At 46.6% G+C, this 19,003-nt stretch overlaps 1 pseudogene across 1 annotated transcript; it reads left to right on the forward strand.

The window, feature by feature from the left end:
- The first annotated feature begins 1,477 nt into the window (after positions 1 to 1,477).
- On the forward strand, positions 1,478 to 1,922 carry LOC311593864 (small ribosomal subunit protein eS25-like; annotated as a pseudogene). Its single transcript has one exon. The product of its transcript is annotated as a small ribosomal subunit protein eS25-like (transcript).
- Positions 1,923 to 19,003: the final 17,081 nt, after the last annotated feature.

Raw genomic sequence — 19,003 nt, forward strand, 5'->3', positions numbered from 1 at the left:
GGTGCTGGGTAGCTTCTTCAGGTAACCCTACATTTAGCAGACACCTTCCAATTGAAAGTGGGGGAAGTTGGCATTCGTATTAGAATATTTTTTAGAAAGTTTTATCTATGTCTTTGTTGTGTGCCTGCATGAGTTGAAGTGCACTGTGTGTGTGTGTGTGTGTGTGTGTGTGTGTGTGTGTGTGTGTGTCTGCAGAAGCAGTGGATCCCCTGGAAGTGTAGTTATAAGAAGTTTTGGAGTGCCCAAGATAAGTCCTTGGAACTGGGCCTGGGTCCTCTGTAAGAACAGTGCGTCTTCTTCACCACTGAGCATCTCTCCAGCCCCGCGAAACTGGAATTGTACCAAGCATCAGAGTGGCATGAGCCTGGGTGGATAACTGGTGAATGTGACAGGCAGAACATCTAGACGAATGCAAAGAAGGCTGGAGTAGGTCACAGCAGCAGTGAGGGCCCCTGCAAGCCAGGAGAACGAGAAAGTGAGAAAAAAAATATGTGGAGTAGAAACTCTGGAACCTGTTAATCAGATTTTGAAAGAGAAGAAAAAAGAGAGAGAGAGAGAGAGAGAGAGAGAGAGAGAGAGAGAGAGAGATAGTAGATTAACATCTTAATTGCCAAGTCAGAGAAAAACTATTTTAAGCAGAGTGAGGTGAAAGGCGAGAGCTTTGGGGAAAGAACGGCAGTGAGTTCAGTTTGGGACACTGCAGGGGCTGCACTTGACACTATCAGCTCCCCAGGCAGCTGACCTGTGCCAAAGGGTGCTGTCGTCATGACCTCACTTCAGAAAGGCCCTTCATAGAAATGAGAATTAAAACTTGGGAGCTAGGTATGGGGGAGGGGACACCTGAGAAAAGGGAGACCTGACAGAGAGATGGAGGTGTTGAGAAGGGCATCTTTGGGGTGTGGCGCTGTCAAAGAACCCCATGCGGTAGAGGATGCATGAGGGGAGGAGACATGAGGGTGGCAATGCCAGGAGAAAGTCAGAGTTGGTGCTTCCTCTGTACTAAGATGGCAGGTGTGGCTCTCCAGCGGCCCTTGGATGGAGGCATGTGGTCCAGCCACCCTTCAGTTCCCCGCCCCCCCCCCAAGAACTGACTTTTGGGGATAAGAGCTGAGTTTTAATGGCTCAGGTTGATATGTATATGGGCAGATGGTGGGTGAACTTGCCCACGTGAGTTAGGGAAGTGGGGCGGTAGGACAGGATGGGTGGTACCCTGTCGCACATGTGACATGTACATGGCTCACAGATGATGCTAGTGAAGAAGTTCCAGGAGCCTGGGAAGCTGGACTTGGGCATGCTCTCTCACACTCTGACTTGTAAAAAACTTGGTGGTGGCAGGTGTTGGAAGGGAGAAATTGGTTCAAAGACAGGGAGCATCTAATCTAAGAACAGTAGAGGGGCAGAAGAGTCCTAGGAGGAGTCCCCACCTCCACTTAAGAGTTGCCCTCTATCTTAGTGAGGCTGCAGTGGTTGTCACCACTCTGCTAGCTTCGCCATGCCGCCCAAGGACGACAAAAAGAAGAAGGATGCTGGAAAGTCGGCCAAAAAAAAGACAAAGACCCAGTAAATAAGTCTGGTGGCAAGGCCAAAAAGAAGAAGTGGTCCAAAGGCAAAGTTCGGGACAAGCTCAACAATTTAGTCCTGTTTGACAAAGCCACATACAACAAACTCTGCAAGGAAGTTCCCAACTATAAGCTTACTACTCCAGCTGTAGTCTCTGAGAGACTGAAGATCTGCGGTTCCTTGGCCAGGGCGGCCCTTCAGGAGCTACTTAGTAAAGGACTTGTCAAGCTGGTTTCGAAGCACAGAGCCCAAGAAACACAAAGGGTGGAGATGCCCCAGCTGCCGGTGAAGATGCATAAGCGGGCTAAATCAGCTGTACATTTGGGAAAATAAAACTTTATTAAATAAAAAAAAAAAAAAAAGAGTTGCCCTCTAAAAGCAAAGAACTTTGAAAAGGACAAGAAAGCTCCAAGAACAGCGAAGGCAGGCAGGGACAAAAACCTAGAAAGACTTCCCAGGTGACATAAGAGGGTATCAGAGCCTAGAATAGGGTGTAAGGGAGAAAGTGTGGGTTCTCAACTAGAAAAGGTCAGTTTGGAGAGGTGGAATGCAGGGGCACCAAAGCTCCCTGTAGCCTGTGTCAGGAGAACACAAAAGGACCAGCTGGCTTTAGGCAAGGATGCTCAGAGTACTCCCGGGTGCGGAGAGAGCGGGGACCAATAAAAGGGCTGGCTGTGGTACAATGATTGGGCAAGCAAGAGCCTTGTCCTGTCCCACAGCTCGGCACCTAGCATGGAATTGCTCACACATCCAGCTGGTCTCTTTGGCAGGAGAACCCAGCTTAAGAATGCTTGCACAAAAAGCTATCAGTTCATTTGATTTTCCTCCAAGGCTGTCTCCTCCAGTCCATGGTAAGACTGTCTTCGGAACTCTGCTCTGCCTGCCCTGTTTCTCCCAGGGGCTTTGGCCTTCGCAGCCTGATTCATTTAAAGGACTGCAGAGTCCTGAGGCCTGGCAAGAGGCCAGTAGTGAGGGACAGCCTTAGCTCAGCAGGCAGCAACATAGTGAGGACAGGTCTCATCTCTCCTGACCCTCTCAAATACCCTGAGGCCCACCAGATGCTGCCTGCCTTGGCTCCTTGCATAGAAGAGAGGCAAGAAGGACGGAAGGCAGTCCCTAGTCCCTCAGTGGCAGCACTCCATCCATCGGGACGAGGAAAGCCTCTGACTGGTGGGTCAATGGTGTCATTTGAAATAGCCTAGGACTCAGCTCTCCCTTCTAAAGCATTAGCTCACACCTGTTGCCTCTCCTGTGTTTCCAGGGTCTCACCTGCTCCTGTCCCCTTTATCTTCTCAAACTTTAGTGACCTCTGTGTGATCTGGAGAGCCTGTGGCAGCAGACTCCGGATCCCACCTGTGCAACGTCTGGCTGAGGAAGGAAAGTGTGGAACCTGGGAGCTTTCATTTCCCAGGTACCATTCTGGCTGCTGACCCAGGGTCTACCCACAGGGTGTCAAGTGTTTTAGCTACTCCACCCAGCTTGGTGAGAGGTTGAAACTGCCTCAAGGGCAGCCTCCAGGCCCCGCACAGACTCCAAGTTCAATCAATGACTATTGATTTCACTGTATGGAAGCAGTGAAGGGTAGATTGTTGGTTGACTCTAGGATCCCGGTGAAGAACTAGCTTTATTATGGCCAGACCTATTAAGTTGGTGGGAAAGTCAAGGGTGCAGGCAGAACAGAAAGGGGAGGGAGGCAAGCCTGGACAGCACACAGTGATGCCTTTCAAATGATCAGAAATGACAAAATAATAATAATAATAATAATAATAATAATAATAATAATAATAATAATAATAATAATAATAAATAACCATGGCAGTGACTACTGATCAAGCCCTGACCTATGTATGCTAAGCCCATTGCTTGAGACTCATGTGCAGGCATCCCAAAGGAGATATGACATGGGTACCATGGGAACCATTTTGCACACGAAGACGAGGACAAACACACAGATCCTAGCCCATGGTCCCATGAGGCCCCAGCTTCAGGCTACGGTCCATTGCCTCTAGACTCTACAGACGTCACCGACAAGCCCATCCCTCTTCAGGGAGATAAGGGAAGCTGGAGAAGCCGGAGGTTGGAAGTAATTCTGCTTCAGAGAATGAGAATCTAGGAATAGGAACAAGGTCTCTGGGCTCAGGGGAGTTGATTCCGGGCCTTCGGGATGCTGTCTGCCAGGTGCATGAACTTGAATGCTTCCTTCATCCTCGGCACCTCACTTCCCTCAACTATAAACTGAGTGTAGTAATTCCATCCTACTGGGCTGTCATTGAATGAGAACGGATGCAAAAAATGCCTAGCACAGGCTTGTTCTCTTTGCAAGTCGGAATGACAGCTCAGAGCCGAAGTTGGGACATTTCCCCCCCAATACCCTTGGTGTAGGGAAGAAGCAGGGAAGGAGAAAGAGATGCAGAGACCTATGGAGAGGTGGCTGCTGCAAAGCCTAGTGACCTCTAGGTCTCCAAGATAGGAAGGAGTATGGCACAGAACTTACAGGCCCTTAGCACTTAACAGAACAAGGTCACTAGAAGGGGCTAGACACAGCTAGCCTGGAAATTCTTCTTCATAGAATGGCCGTGTGCAATTTGGATACCCAAGGTGACTCTCACAGTTCCAATTTGCATCAGCCTTGCCCTGTGGAAGTCTCTGTCTTGGGACTCTGGCTTTTCCAGAGGACAGAACATAGGAGGTCCCTATGTGGCCTGATGGGCAAGTCAATGCAGTCGATGATAGAGAGAGACCCTCCTGAGTCCATAATGACAGTCTGCACCCACCAGCACTACTCTCCACTCTGTGAGCCCCAGTCAAGTATAAAGTTCAAGTAACATAGCTGCCCCATATCTCCATAGCCATCATCACGAACAAACTCTTGGAGATGCCCAATAGCTACTACCCTCGTTATCACTATTACTGCCGTGTCTAGGTTAGCCTCTTAAAAATTAAGTCTTGGCTTTCTCTTTTATACAATGAATACGCGGACATGCTATAGACTCATGTGATTGTTCCATAACGTAAATGAAATAACGTATGTCAACTGGCTAGCATACCGTAAACATCAAATAAACATGAAGGGTGAGTTTTAACTGGAGGCAGATAGTCCCATAGCCAGAGCAACTGAAACAGCCTGTTGCCCTAGAACAGCACAGCAGGCTGGGCCAACCCCCACTCTCCGGGAAGTTCAGGAAGACTTTTCTGGCCCTTGTCAACAGGCACTGAATCCTAAGCCAGGGTCTGTGCTTCCTCCAGGACCTAAGTGAGCCCAGCATGCCATGATCTGTACTTAAGCAAGGGAGGCTCGGCCAGGCTCAGAGAAGGCAGAGATGGAATGTGAACTCTCAGTCAGGCTCCAAGGGCATCAGACGCAGGACCAATTGCACACCAAGGCCCAGAACAACTCAAGATGGAAATTGTCTCTGAGGGTCCGACTGGACTAGGAGGAGGGAGAGAATGCCGTCCTGGTGATGAATAATTCAGGGAGAGGAAGCTGGGGGCAGGAGCTGCCATGGGCCCAGAGCCTTTTCTCAGCCAGTCTTTTCCTGAGCAGGAAGCCTCCCAGCTGAGCCTGGGAGGCAGTTATCACTGGTGGGTGATTAAGTTACTAATCCTTCAGGGAGAAGACATTTAGAGGCCCATATTAAAGCAGCGCGAGGCAAAATTACATTCCGTTTCAATTTAGTTTAGCAATTCCCGTGATTTAGTTAAATGAAAAGCAATTGTTCTAATTAATAGTATTGAATGTTATTCATCAAAAGTGTCAAAACAGCTCCATGGCTGCGTTTGTAACCCATTCTCCTGTCAGAGGTATGGATGGGGTGGGGCTCTGATAGGGTGTGGGGCCTCTGGGGGGAAAGTAAAGGGCAGAGGGAGGGTATTTGCATGCACATGGCTTGTGTACTTGTGACCTGAGAGTGTGACTAGTTGAGCATCTACATCTTATAGACACAGGAATCCTAACTGCACCTAAGTACATGTTTGTAAGCAGTTACGCCCACATACCAGTGTGCTTCGGTGACTGTGCACATGTGTGTATGTGTATTCCTGGCTGTGTTCATGGTTGTACAGAGGTGCATGACCTAAGTGCTTTCTGCACTCACACGTGAGTGCATGTGCTCGCGTGTGAATTGACACACGTGCACCCGGGAATTTAGAGAGTTATAGATTCATATTGTTCAGGCATGTGCACACAAGTGATTGTGAAAGTACACTGCTGTCCAAGAAGACACAGACACAATGTGGAAAATCCCAGATGTTTGTATGGGAGGAGGGTAGCTCCACAAGGATACAGGTCGGTCAAGGCAAGGGACGAAGGGAACCTGTCACCTTAGGGACTGAAAAGCAGGCCAAGCTAGTTCCTTCCCTGTGTCATAAAAAGTGACTTCTTGTCACTGAGATGCTGTCATCCGACTGTAGGGTGCCTTGGCACACAGTAGGCCTCCATGATGTATCTTGATGGACTGGATTAATGACGGATGAGAATAATGGGGTAGGTGTCAGAGCACATGTGTGGCTTGGTATACAGATGGCTAGTTTGCTAAGAGGATAGGTGGGGTGGGGAGGAGAATACCTGGATGGATGGATGGATGGATGGATGGATGGATGGATGGATAGATGGATGAATGGATAGATGGATGGATGATGGATGGGTGGATGGATGGATGGATGGATGGATGGATGGATAGATGGATGGATGGATGGATGGATGGATGGATAGATGGATGGATGGATGGATGGATGGATGAATGGATAGATGATAGATGGATGGATGGATGGATGGATGGATGGATAGATGGATGGATGGATGGATGGATGGATGGATAGATGGATGGATGGATGGATAGATGGATGGATGGATAGATGGATGGATGGATGGATGGATGGAAGGCCCTCTGGGACCTGCAGTCATGAGTGAATTCACCAGTCTCATCTCTTCAGTGTGAATCCCAAGTTTCTCTGGCCTTCAGCACCACTCTACAAAACCTCCTTGGAAAATTCCATCCTGGACAGTCAGCGGGCTCAGGAGCCTCACAAGCAGAGCTCAGAGCAGAAAGGGCAAGGCCTTCTCTGGAGACGGTGGGGAAAGCTCAGTGTTGCTTGGAACAACAGAAAAGAAAGCAGGCCAGGCAGGCCCTTTGGGATTTAAATAAAGAAGGGCCCTCCAGGACCTCATCTACCCGCAAGCCAGGAGTCTTGCTTCTGGCTTATGTGCCTGGGCTGTGTCTTCCTACCCTCCCCTAACAGGGGAACCCATGTCCCTCCAGCCCCTTGCTCATGTAGCTTACCACTGAAACCTCACCATGGCCTTAAGGTGATAAAGGACATCTACACCAGGCTCCCATCTCCTCTGTCCTCACCTCCTATTCAGCCCTGAACCTTGGACCTCTCCGGAGCTTACCAAATCCTGGAGATGCCCCAAGACACTCTTCATTAGATTATAGGTCCTCCCTCCTCAGGCTTTTTGAGCTGAGGTAGCAGTTAACCTGGCCCACCTGCTGTCATGGCCTGCCCCCTAGTGGCTATCTCTGGCCATACACTATCCCCACCATGGCACCAGTTCCAGCCTGATTGCCTCTATTCCTGCTTCAGCCAAGAAAGAACCTGAGTACTTGACAACTTCCACTATGTCACACACACACACACACACACACACACACACACACACACACACACATTCACGCATGCACGCATGCACACATGCACACTCGGGTTCTGAATGCCCAGAGTCTAGGATGAGCCAGACAGCCCCAGGCCATCCCTGCAAGTGTCCATCCATCTTGATGGTGATTAGTACAAAGGGGGAAGTGTTAGGATGTGATCTCTGAACCCACTGAGCTCATAAAGACAATAGCTAAGACTGTGACAAGAGGCACCAGGCGTCCTGTCTATTTTGGGGAGCCCCCGAGCATAGCTGGTCAGCACCAGGGGCATCCTGGAGCTCGTTAATCTATGTGGGAGTGACAGAGACAGGATAGAGGGTTCAGAAGACCTTCCGCCAGACGTTTCCTCCGAGCCTGCCAGGCTCTGCTCTCTGTCTCAGTCAGGGAGCCCCTGGCCCTGGCCTCCGGACACCCAGCTTGCCAGCTCTCTATGGCAGAACAACCACCTTCCTCTCCTTTCAAAGTTTCTTTTTTTTTTTTTTAACTGAAAGATTAGAGGTCCTGGCCTTATGGGGGTCCTGTCTTTGTTCTGTCCCAGAGGATAGCAAAGCAAGAAGAAAAACACCTCTTCACCGACCTGGGCTGAGGCAATGGAGAACTGGCCTCGAAATAGCCTCTGGTCCCCATGGTCCAGTGTCCATGGAATTCAGGAGGATCAAAATCTCGGTTGCTAGAGTCTGGCCCGGACAGCCAGCTAGAACAAGAGAGCTCTCTGACACATACACAGCAGCTAAGCATCTCTCTCTCTCCCTCTCTTCCTGCTAAGTATGAAATAGGCAGTAGCTTGAAATCAACCTTGATGCCAATACTTATATCATGGAAACTGACAAATGATATAAAATAAACTACTATCAATGAGGCAGGCATGGGTCCCCTTCCTGTGTCCAAGCCAAAAGTCAAGAAGCCCAGTGACTGGGTCAGCAGCAGGGCCCATGCCAGTTTTAGAGGCACAGACGTTTGGACTGTGTGATGTAGGTAGTTCCCAGCACCCTAGTTCTGTCATTCCTGCGTCTGTGGTGTCAACCTGGGGAGGATGCGGGCATTAGGCTGGTCCTAAGAGTCAGGAGAGATGGGCTCCGCCTGTGGATGCTACCCACATGGCTTCGTCTTGCCGATCCTTCACTTCTCAGCAGTAAAATAGGACACGAGCTTCACAGGACAGTCAGGAGAGAGAGAGACCGCCACGCACGGCAAGTGTTCAGACCCTGAGCAGCGCTGTGGGACCTAGTCGACAGGACCCACTTATTCTCACCAGCTCCATCGCTGTTGTTGAGACCCTCCTTACTTTCTTCACATAGGATTTCAAGGTTGCCACGAGACCAGACACCACTAACATAACAAGAAGGTCTCGGTCCATTCCCCTCACACTAGGTTGTAGAAGGCACGCAGCACCCAGGGATGACCAAAGTTGTGGCATCCACTCCCCCGCCTGCTTGATAGGTCACGTCAAAACTATCACCGGGGACAGAAAAGGTGACTTGGGTTTCCTCAGAAAAATACCATCTGGGACTCCTGGGTGACTGCACCCTCTCATTCTGTTCTTAAGCCCACCCCACCCCCAAGAAAATGTCCCCTAGCGCCGGCGCTAAAGGCATACGCCACCACACCCAGCCTCAGAAAGTATCTTCTAAGATCCATAAGAGCAGGGCCCTCTTGCGTGTGGTCCAGCCGAGCCTGTGTGTGGAAGAGCTGGGAGAGCAAAGAGTGGTGAACTGAAGAGAAGCAAAGAAAAATAGGTAAATAATAAACAAACAAACAAACAAACAAACAAAAGGCTCGTCAGGGTGCAAGCCTGTATCTGGATGGCCATAAGCAATTGTTTTCATTTCTGTGAGCATCTGCTACTGTCTCTGCAAAAGGATAATGATTCTGACCTCAAAATGTAAGGTCATTCCATCTCAGAAAGAAAAAAAAATGTTCTCTATAATATGCAGATGCTAGCCTATGAGCTATGAGATGTATATTTTTGTTTTATTTATATGTATGCACATATACATATACATAAACATATACTATAAGTACAGTATAACATGTAGGAAAGGGAACATGTAAATTTACCTAGAAGAAATGGTAAATACTATGTAAGAGGAAGAGTTGGAAGCAGGTGATACATACTTGAGCCATGAAAGAATATCAGGCTAATTTCTTTGTTAGTTTTAACTGTCATGAATTTTTTCCCAGGGGGCTTGTTTTGTGTTCTCTCTCTCTCTCTCTCTCTCTCTCTCTCTCTCTCTCTCTCTCTCTCTCTCTCTCTGTGTGTGTGTGTGTGTGTGTGTGTGTGTGTGTGTGTGTGTGTGTGCCTGTGTGTGTGTGTGTGTATATGTGTGTGTTGGATAAGTACACAAAAATGTATTTGACGATGAAAGTCTAAACTCTAATGTGAGGCTCCCTAGCTTTGGAATGACTAGTCTAACTGTATAGAAGTTCATTGAGATGTATCAACTGGTTTAATTTCATTGTGCAATTTTTTTTCATTTGCAAGTTCTTTACAGTAATTTAAAAAAAAAAAAGAATCCAAGTGAAAAATTCTGGCACACAGTTCTTAACACATATTTGTCTTCTATGTCACCATGTGGAGCTTTTATATAGTGACCCCAAACCAGTCAAACGACATTGTTGCTTACTGACAAGAAAAATCTGATATAAAAATTTACCTCTCAGTTACTCAATTAGACATGGGGATGCACTGTATGTCATTTATCCACATTGACAGTCGCAGTTACCTTCATCACTTTTCCAGTATTGTGATAAGACGCCATAGCCAAGGCAACTTATAAAAGAAAGGATTTCATTGGAATCTCATGGCGGCAGAGGGTTCCAGCCCTGGCCATCATGGCGGGAAACTTAGCAGAGGGCAGTTGAGGGTGGTGCTGGAACAGTAGCCGTGAACTCACATCTTGATCCCCAGCACAAGGCAGAAAAAAGGGCAGAGGGCATTAACTGGGAATGGCATAGGCTTTAAAACCTCAAAGCCCGCCTCCCAGTGACACACCTCCTCCAACAAGCCACACCTCCTAATCCTTCCCAAACAGCCCCACCAACTGGGGACCAAGTATTCAAATATATGAACCCGTGGGGACCGTTCTCATGCAAGCTACCTACAAGCCCACCTAGGCAGCAACATAACCAGAAAGTAGCATCGCCCAACAGTAGCGAAATCAAACAAAAACACATGCGCAACCAAAAGTAGACAGCCTCAAAAACCTTACATCTTGGCACAAGACCAAAATGATGAAGACTTATTATAATGGGTGCTTGAGGGGAGATGGATTCACTGATCCCTAAGCCCTTCCCCAGACTGTATGTATGTGCCTGGGCATGCATGCATAGAGATTGTGTGGGTGCACAGGTAACAGCTTAGGTAGACGAATCAATAGAGCTTTTCATCTGTGGGCTCCCTGTGATCACACGTATTGTGTTAGTCTGTGCTTGTTGGCAGGCGTGACGGTTCATATTGTTCACCTAACCGAAATCTAGAATCACCTAGAAGACATGCCTGGGGGCAAGCCTACGAGGCTTACTGGGATTAGGTTAGCCTATGACATGTCTACAGCGAATGGTCTAGACTAGGTTAATCGAGATAAAAAGATCCACCTTAGCTGTGGGTGGGGTGCCATTCCATCAGCCCCAGGCTTCATTAAGAGAGAGAAGGCAAGTTGTTGAGCACTGATGCTCGTCTCCCTCTGCTTCCTGACTGCAGACGCAATGTGACCAGCCACCTCAAGTTCCGCCGCCATGACTTCCCCGCAATGACAGAATGATCCCCTTGAGCTGTGACCGCCCAACATTAAATTGTTTCTTGTTATGTGTTTGGTCACAGCACTGAGAAAAGTGACTAGGATACCGTATGTACACAACAGAATATGCATATATATGCATATATATATATATATATATATTTCATATAAGTTGAGTAGGAACCTATGCTGGTGTATGCTAGCATAGGGTTTTATTTGTGGATTAGGGGATGAGGGTGGCTACATGTTCCTGTGTGTCTCTCTCTAGCTACAAGCAATGTATGGATGACTGTGGGTGTGTGGGTGTGTGAGTGTGCAGACCTGTGCATATGTGCTTGTGTGTGCTTTAAGGAACAGATAGTACAAATAAACATGCATAAACAAGATGGTTGGGAGGAGCGAGTCACTTAAGCACTTAGGAAGACAAACAACCCCCACAAGGATTTTGGAAGCACTCATTATGTACAAATAATGTATATGCTAATTACAAATGACTCCTTTCTGCTCATTAAAGCAGAACTGCAACACTTTATTAGTTCAGGCCTGTTACTCTACACACTTGGAAGTAATAAGAACTGGCTCGGGGGGTCAAGCAGAAACCCCCACAGGGGTTCAGGAAGCCATCTCAGGCTATGTGAGTGGTCACCCAGACCAGGGGCCAAGCCATCAATATGCACTCTTCTCTGTGCCTCCACCTTTACATTCGGTCACCAAAGTCCTGTCTCTCTGAGGACTGTGCCAGCTCTGCCCACATCTCTTCCATGATGGCCCCCTGGAAGGTTGCCCACATTTCTTCCCACGTTGACCGCATAAATTGTGTCTCCCCTCCCCCCTCCCCTGTGCCCCCCCCCTCCCAGTTCTTATCCATCCACAAGATGCTACTGGTGACTCAGACCATACACTGACTCTCTCTGCTTTGACATCACTGCTCACAAAAACTCAAACCCATCATGGCTCATCCCATCACGGCCCGGCTCCTGAACACTTAACAGCAGCAAGTAGAGTGACTTCCGGGTAGCTTCTCAAGTCCGTCCTTCACCCAGATGGAGGATCCTGGGTCTGGGCACAATTTCCTTGGTCCCTAATGACCTCTTCTTATCTCCGCTGCACTGGGTTGTATGGGGCAGTGTTCATCTGGATGGCTCAGCCATAGGGAACCATACTCACTGATAAGCTCTCTTCACAGCTCTGTCTGCTATCGCTGAGCACCTCTCAGTCCTTAGCTCCCTCCTTAGCTCCAAGCAGAAGCTCGGCTGTGTTGACTTCTATGTGTTCATCACCTAGGACAGGCTTTCACCCAGAAGAAATAGTAAACGTGGGCGAGCAGAAAGCGAATCTACTGAACGAACGTCTTTCGTTTGCCTCTTGATCCTCCATGCTGTCCCTGAAATGTCAAGATCTACTCTGCCTTCTTAAAATCCACTTTTAATTATTATAACACCGACCTCGGCTCCCCTTCCTGTGTCGTGAGAACTGCTCTTTAGCCTCCACAGGGACTTCTGCCCTTTACTTACTCCCAGGTCTGTTTTGTGAGTATGAGTTCTTTCCCAGGCTGGAGCGGCTGGGACTCAGGCACGCCACCTAGAGGCTGCACGGTGAAACAACTCAGAAATAGAAGACAGCAGAGCAGCCTCCTTCTGAACACAGGTGGAGTGGTGGCTGAAATAAGCAGAGCTACTCAGTCTCGGCTCAGGGATATACCCAAACCATTCCCTGGCACACACTCTAAGTCCTGCTCACAAGCCACGTTCCCTTCCTCACTCTTTCACACCATCCTCCTCTGTGCCCTTTCTACCCGAATGACATCTGCCCTGGACGTTTTATTCTGTCAAAGAGGTCCTCATAACCTAGAAAACCAAAAAATCTGTTCCTTCTGTGATGATCCGTGACCCCAAATGAGAATTAGCTCATCTCCACCTCATAAGTTGCAAGCTATGCAAACCTAAAGTATGGACTTCATGAAGACAATATACTTCTTTATGGAAAGTGATTAGTTTGACAAGGGTGTGGAAACACTATAGAGTCATCCGATCACTGTTCATTGTTCAGGGGAAGAAAGGTGACTCCTAACTAAGTAAGGAAGGGTTACTGTAGAACTCAACAAGTCCGCACCTGGGTATACAGCCAGCAAGATTTTAAACACACTCATGAAAATTGCAGATAAAAGATCACAGCACTATTGTTCCACAGAGCCCTGTTTTGGCTTCAGTCTGAAATGTGCACACACACATGCATAAACACACACATACACACGCATAGATACACAGAAACATATACATACACACACATACATACATAAATGCACACATACCCACAAAGATAAACACACACATGCACACACAAATATACACACACTCACACATACACGCACATAAGCATACTCATATGAATGCACACATACGCACAAATATAAACATACACACAAACATAAATACATATATACACACAAACATAAACACATACATACACATAAACACATATATACACACATACACACATATACACACACTCACATACACACACACACACACACACACACACACACACACACACATACACACACACACACCAGTCTCGTGATTTTAAGTGCTTGACACTATTTTGAGGCCTTCAGATGGCAAGCACCTGTTTGTCAGATGTAGGCCACTAGAGGGAGCATTTGTAAACCTATCATTGTTCTTGGTCCTGGCCTGCTATTATGTCTGGTGCCCCAGAGGATTTGCCATACTCTCTCATCTCTATGAACTCCCCCATGCCTTCCCCACATATAGGTCACCCACGCATTCCCCTCCCTGAGATTCCTCCATGCCTTCCCCAACATAACCTCCCAGCTTGTGCCCTTCCATGCTTTCCCCATCATAGACGGAAATCCCCCAGAAACTGGGAGTTAAAATATGCCTTGTCTCCTTTGTGTTGTTTTCAATCATGCATTTTCTAACAATGATAAAAGTACCTAATCTAAGTCCCACCGTGGAAAAGCCCAAGAGACTTAACCAATTTATGGATAAACAAATGGTGGCATGTCCACACCACAAAATTAAAAGTCATAGAAAGCAGTGTGTTACTGGGACATGCCACAACACAGATGAACATTTAAAACATTGCACCACATACAAAAGAATATTCCAGAACAGGCAAACACATGAAGTCAGAAGATAGCCCAGGGCTTGCCTGGGGCTTGAGTGGAGGAAGAAGAGTGATGGGTGCAGAGTTTAGGATTTCTTTGTGGGGGCAGGGAGTGTTCTAAATTGGAGGTGTTGCTTTCACAGCTCTGTAACTACACAGTAGCTAAAATAGCACTGTGTTCATTACTTTTGTACTACTGTGACAAAAATACCTGAGAGACACAGCTTGCTTAAGGGAGGAAAGACTTATTTTTGCCTCCTAATATCAGAGGTATTGATGCATTATGGGGCAGAGAGTGAGGGGGAGGCATGGTGGAAGAGCTCCGTTCACATCATGGTGGCCCAGAAAACAAACTATGAGACCAGAAGTGACCAAGGACGTTATCTCCCCAAATAGCCACATCAGTGACCTACTTTCACAGAGGCCCCGGCTTCCTTCGGCTTCCACAGTCTCCTAAAACAGGGCCATCAGCTGGGAACCGAGCACTCAGCACGTGAGCCTGTGGGCCACAGTTCAGTCAAAACTAAGGAGCAACTATTGAAATAAAGAACTTTATGAATATGCTGGTGATGTTTCAGTTTTTAAAAAGAGAATCATTTCAAAGTTCTACCAGCTGGAGCATGCTGTTCTGGTAAGAAGACCAACAGTTAAACCAAAGGAAAAGAATACACATCTCAGAAATGTATCTCTGTGTAAAAAGAATGTGGCATATGAAAGACGTAACGTTACAGATCAGTGGGGAAATTGTTCAGTCAATGAAAGGTATTGTACAACTAGCTATGTGCATGAAAATTTAAAGAAAATTAAATCCCACATCCAAACCGCTTATCCACATGGGTTTCAGAACCTAAGTGAATTTTAAAAATAAGAAAAGAAACATACAACTTTTTCTGAGGACAATGTAACAAAACAACCCACCAATACCTAGAAAGTGGAATGAAGCCTCCGCACGGCTATCCACACCTAGAACCCTAGCATCTGGGAGGTGGGCACAGGAAGTCCAAGATTGTCCTTGATGATATAGCAAGTTCAAGGCCAGCCTGGACTACATGAGTGACCCTGTCTCAAAAAATTAAATAAATAAATAAATAAATAAATAAATAAATAAATAAATAATAAATAAGAGAAAAAGTAAAGAGTGAGATGTTTAGATAAGACTGAAAAAAAAGAGCACAAATCAAATTGAAAATACGGACATAATTTAACACAGAAGAATTAACTATGGGAAAAGAGCTGATCCCATAAGTGAAGGGGAATCCCATAGCCAATGTGGAGATTGATTCCCACAAGGCATAAAAACACCTAAAAATTAATTTTAAAGCACAAGCAAATGTTACCAATGATATAAAAACGCACAAGATATTGAAACTAGCAATCTCAAGGAAACATCATTGACAAAAGTCCTCAAAAATCCCTCTCAATTAGGGAAACACACACACACTTATACAATCACACATTACTTCTCACTGTTCATATTTTAAGTGTCTACATGTTGAGATCATGATATAAAAAAATGGAAATGTCATTGCACTCCTGGTAAAGTTATAAATGTATGCAACTCAGTATCACAAGAGAGCATCTATGTGTAAAGATGTTATTGTGCTCGAAATACATATTCCCCCGACTCAATGTTAAAATGCTACCATCAAGACAACAGGAACAGGTGCGGGCCCTTGGAAGATGGCCAGACGTTGAAGTTGTATGAAAACTTCCTCTGAATTGAAACATTCCCTCCAGGAGAAAAGGGATGCTCCTGAAATTTAGGACACAAATAAAGTCACAGGTCTGGGAAAGCAGGTTACAGAATCAGTGAGAAACAGCTGCCGGAGATAAGTTGGGGCCCGCTGAGTTGCCCAGAGGATTCTCAGACCTGTTGAGCTGCCTGCAAGCTGCGCAGAGCGCTCCAGGGCCAGGCTTCTGTAGGTCACTGTGGGCTTTTCAGTGATGGCTGCTGCTTTGAGTCATCCTCTAAGTAACTCCGATAAAAAAAACTTCACCAAGCTGGACTTCAGTGGAATGGTTACTTTGGTTTGTCCCGAGTTCCCTATGAGCAGGTGAATGTGTCCTGTCTCCCCAGCAAAGGTGTTGCTTTCAATGCACCTGTTAAAAGTCACTTCTGCTGTGTGACACTACAGTGAGTAAAGACTGTGTGAGGGAGCTGACTTCCCAAGTCTGACAGCACTTTAAGCGTGGTCCCCACAACTGTGGCAAGTAAGCACCCAGCTGTTGTCCTGCCTGCCTCCTCTGTGATTTTTTTTTTACAATGTATTGAACAGACTGAGACAGATGTCTGCCTCCAGGATACTCAGTGCTGCCGTTTTAGGCCTGAACATTGGAAGGGAGAACACAAAACAGCATGGAGACCTGTGGGTATGGGTGCACACCACGGTACTTTTCATAAGTAGATATAGACAGAAGCAAGGATGGGAAATGGGTCGAGAAAGCTCTGGGTGTGGCTACAGTACATTGGAGCAGTTCAAATGTGGGGATGGTGACCTCTGGGTATTAACATGAGGAAATCTCAATGAGGTGATAGTCATTAAATTTTTTTTTCAGAACTATGAACACAAAAAAATAAGATCTATGGAAAATTTTTAAAAATTCAAAACAATAACTCGTTCATGAATACAAATTTACATATAAAAATTAAAAGCATGGAAAGAAAGGTTATGTGCCAGTTATCATGTAAATAACTACGTCAAGGGTGGAAAGATGGGATAGAGGGACTGCCCTTCTCTCTGTCTGTAGCATTTTGTTTTACAACTAGCTAAACTGAATATTGTTTGCTAAATCCTGGAAGCAGGGAAATGGAGCACAGGGCCTATCATGCTTTATAATTTTCTTCACATTTTAGATAGTTCGTAACCGATTTTTAAAAGAAAAAGTTTCTAGGGGATCGCAGAACTAGAGTCAGGGGATGAGTGGGCAGTGATACCATGAGGAGATGACGTTAGCAGGGACATCAGGGTGCGAGGAGAAAGCAGGTGCAGGTGAGAGCAGGGGTGACTCAGCAGGGACTACTGTGAGGATCTGAGCATTGATTAGCCATGAAGGTAACGGAGTCTAAATGCCATGCAGATTCCAGCGAGGTATCCAGTTGGGCATTTGATGTCCTTTGACAATAAAATAAAATAAAATAAAATAAAATAAAAGAGACGAGCTTGCTTTGCTGGCAAGTAGTGATGGAGTCCTGGTAATGTTTATATTCAGACAGCAAACAAATGAACCTCTCCTGGAGGAATCAGAAGCAAGATTTTAAATAAATGGTAAATAAAGATGGACACAGTGTATAGGGGAGAAAGAAGGCAAACAGCAGAACCCTGAAGCATCCCACGTAACATCTTCTTAGCTCAGGGAAGACCTCATGAATGTGGGCGAAAATTGACCAGAGTTGTCAAAACAAAAAAACAAAAAAACAAAAACAAAAACAAAAACAAAAACAAAAAACAAAATACAAGACCATGAAGTCCCAAGGAAACCTTCCCTTGAGGGAAGATCCTAAAAGTGGCTAAGGAGGCCAGTACTGTCCTGTGCTCCAGCCATGAAATTTGATGCCCAGATGTTCCCATTAGACCTTTGTGGCAACACAAAGCTCTCCGTTGGCTGAAGGGTAGGAATCGAACTGTGGTAGACTGATGATAAAAAGCTGTGTGGGAAAGTCTTGAGATTTAACCTGAAGCTAGACTGCCCAGGTTGAAATGCTGCTTTCATCTGCATCTCTGAGTAAGTTCTTCAGCATCTTCATCCCTTCGTCGGGTGTTAGCGCACTGGGCTAGCCTTATCCCAGCATGGTGTAAAATATCTGAGAAAAGAATCTGAGGATGGAAAGGAAGAGAGGCTCACAGTATCAGAGGTTCGGGTCATGGTGGATGGGCCCCTCCCACTAGATGTTGAAATGAGGCATCATGGCGGAGATTACACGGAGGAACAAAGCTACTCGATGCGTGGCTGCTGGGGAGCCAGAGGGAGGAGAAGCAGGTTATGAGCGACACCTTCCAAACATGCTTGCAGCTAGACCCCATTTCCTAATGTTCCCGGCGTGTCCTAACAGCACTGCCAGGCCACAACTTCAAGCCTTCAACACAGAGGCCTTTGGGTGCATTGAAGGTCCATGTTGGGGACCTCTCCATCTCTGACTCCCAAAAGCTTACATATGAGTATTGCATAATGCAAAACACATTTGGTTCACCTTCACGAGACCCCCAAAGTCTAAGCAGTTCCTCCGTTGCCTAAAATGCCATGTCTAAAATCGCCAAATCCTAGGCCAAATCTTAGCTGTGAGCCCCTATAAAAATAAAAATAAAAAAAGCAAGATACACACATGTAACGTGCAGTGGTAGGACGAGCACAGAGCAAATATGCCCACTCCAGAGGGAGCAACAAGCGAATATCAAGGACAGAACGCGCCAAAGCAATCTTAAACCTCAGCAGGGACCATGCGGCCGGCTAGTTGCGTCAACTTGACACAAGCTAGAGCAGTGGTTCTCGGCCTCCCTAATGCTGCGCCCCTTTAATACAGTTCCTCACACATGGTGACCCCCAACCATAGCATCATTTTGTTCCTACTTCGTAACTGTAAATTTGCTACTGTTATGAACTGTAATATAAACATAAATCTGATACGCGGGATATCTAATATGTGGCCCCTAAAGGAGTCACTACCCACAGGCTGAGAGCCACTGGGCTAGAGTTATTTGAAAAAAGGGAACCCCAACTGAGAAAAATGCCTCAATAAGATACAGCTGTAGAACATTGTCTTCATTAGCGACTGGTGGGGGAGGGCCCAGCTCATTGTGGGTGGGGCCACCTCTGGGCTCTGGGCTGGTGATCTTGGGTTTGATAAGAAAGCAGGCTGCAAGCCATAGGGAGAACACCAGTACCAGCTCCCTTCCATGGCCTCTGCATCAGCTCCAGTCTCCACGTTCC

This window comes from Acomys minous (genome assembly GCF_964271855.1).
Source record: "Acomys minous genome assembly, chromosome: 3".
Classification (NCBI taxonomy): Eukaryota; Metazoa; Chordata; class Mammalia; order Rodentia; family Muridae; genus Acomys; species Acomys minous.